A 2,158-nucleotide genomic window follows, 5' to 3' on the forward strand; every position below is an offset into this window, starting at 1 on the left:
ACACACACACACACACACACACACACACACACACACACACACACACACACAGAGTTTAGAATAGAGTTGTGTGAAGAGAATTTTGAGTGCTTGTGGGAAAACTCCAAGAAAAACAAGAGTCTTGTAGCCTCGGTTTCTTCAAACACATGGAATTGTTCTTGGAACGCACTTCCACGCCGTGTAGCACATAGGAGTGAGCTTACTTTAGATTATTCATTACGGCTGGCTACTGCTATTTGTTTACATGCCTTGGTGGAAAAACATGATTTGACCTCATGTAGCTTGTCCCTGTGATTGTGTGCTTTACACGTGTGATTCCTCTTAACCCTCAGAGTATGAACTGTCTGATGTGCTGAATAAAGTTGACTGTTGCACGAGACTTCAGTCTGCCTCAGTTTTAGGCTCCATTCTCCCAGGTTTCCTATCAGCTAAAGCAGTATACACACACACACACACACACACACACACACACACACACACACGCACGCACGCACGCGCGCACACACACACACACACACACACACCTTCTGTGTAATATGGCCAGTATAGTACTCAAATAAATGATAAATGACCTGTCCTTTCTGGTTCCATAGAATTAAAGCTGCTGTGCACAAAAGCAAGTGAAAAATCTAAAAGTAAAAATTTCAGAAGATGCTATTTGAACTCTACCTTCATTTTATTTTATTTTATTTTATTTTTGATTTTTCGAGACAGGGGTTCTCTGTATAACTCTGGCTGTCCTGGAACTCACTTTGTAGACCAGGCTGGCCTTGAACTCAGAAATCCACCTGCCTCTGCCTCCCAAGTACTGGGATTAAGGGCATGCGCCACCACGCCCGGCTCTACCTTCTTTTTAAAGTATAATCCTCTGAGGGAGATGCGGTACTTTGAGTGAGAATGGCCCCTGTAAGCGCACATATTTAAATGTTTGACCCCAGTTAGTGGAACTGTTTGGGAAGGTCTGGAAGGTGTGGCCTTGTTGAAGGAAGTATGTTACCTGGGGTGGGTTTTGGGGTTTCAAATGCTTAAGCCAGGCCCAGTCTCTCTCTCTCTCTCTCTCTCTCTCTCTCTCTCTCTCTCTCTCTCTCCCCCTCCTCTCCCTTCCCCTCCCCTCCCCTCCCCTCCCCTCCTATCCTCCTCCTTCTCCCCCTCCTCCTCCTGCCTGTGAATCAGGTAAAGCTCTCAGCTACTGCTCCAACACCATGCTTGCCTGCTTCCCAACTTGATCATGATTAATCCTCTAAAACTGTAAGCCAGCCCCAGTTAAATGCTTTCCTTTATGAGAGTTGTCTTGGTGTTTCTTCACAGCAATAGAATAGTGACTAAGTCAGGTGATAATTTGACACCTTGAAACATTGGATTACAGGGGTACATCTGCAGGACAGGAACTCAAGCAGGGCAGGAACCTGGAGACAGGAGCTGATGCAGAGGCCGTGAAGGGTGCTGCTTACTAGCTTGCTCCCCATGGCTTTCTCAGCCTGATTTCTTATAGAACCCAGGACTACCTACACAGGGATCATACCACTTACAATGGGCTGTGCCCTCCCCCATCGATCATTAATTAAGAAAACACCCTATAGGTTTGCCTACAGCCTGATCTTAAGGAGGAATTTCTCAATTGAGGTTCCTTTCCTATCAGAAGACTCAAGCTTGTGTCAAGTTCACATAAACCAGCCAGAGTATCCAGCCCGATGTTGCTCTCTGCACTTGCCATTGCCAATGGCCAACACAGGTTCAAAGACATTAAATAGAAAAACCTCAGAAATAAATCAATACAGGAATTTTAAATAGCTTTTGTAAAGAGTGTATTATTATAACAATAACTGTAGTTGTTAATATCTAACTAAATACATTGTTTTGAACTTATATTTATTTTTAGGGTATGATGCACATAGGAGTGTGCACCAAGGTCAGAAATTGCATTTGTAGAGTTCTCTATGTGTCTCTTTTCATTTTAACATGGGCTTCCAGTTTCAAAGTCGTGTTGCTAGGCTTGCACGGCAAATGCCTTTACCTGCTGGCTCCCACATCCTGTCCTGTTGGTACCCTACATCCCATCCTGCTGGTCACCACACCCCACCCCACTGGTCCTCCACATCCCATCCTGCTGGTCCTCCACACCCCATCCTGCTGGCCCCCACATCCCTTCCTGCTGGTC

The 2,158-nt window shown here is 45.4% G+C and overlaps 1 protein-coding gene across 2 annotated transcripts in view; it reads right to left on the reverse strand.

Annotated features, from left to right (window-relative positions):
• Positions 1-2,158, reverse strand: part of Mypn (myopalladin) — an 88,443-nt gene that overhangs the window by 17,163 nt on the left and 69,122 nt on the right. The gene's annotated exons all lie outside the window — the stretch shown is intronic.

This window comes from Mus pahari, chromosome 9 (assembly GCF_900095145.1).
Source record: "Mus pahari chromosome 9, PAHARI_EIJ_v1.1, whole genome shotgun sequence".
NCBI lineage: Eukaryota > Metazoa > Chordata > Mammalia > Rodentia > Muridae > Mus > Mus pahari.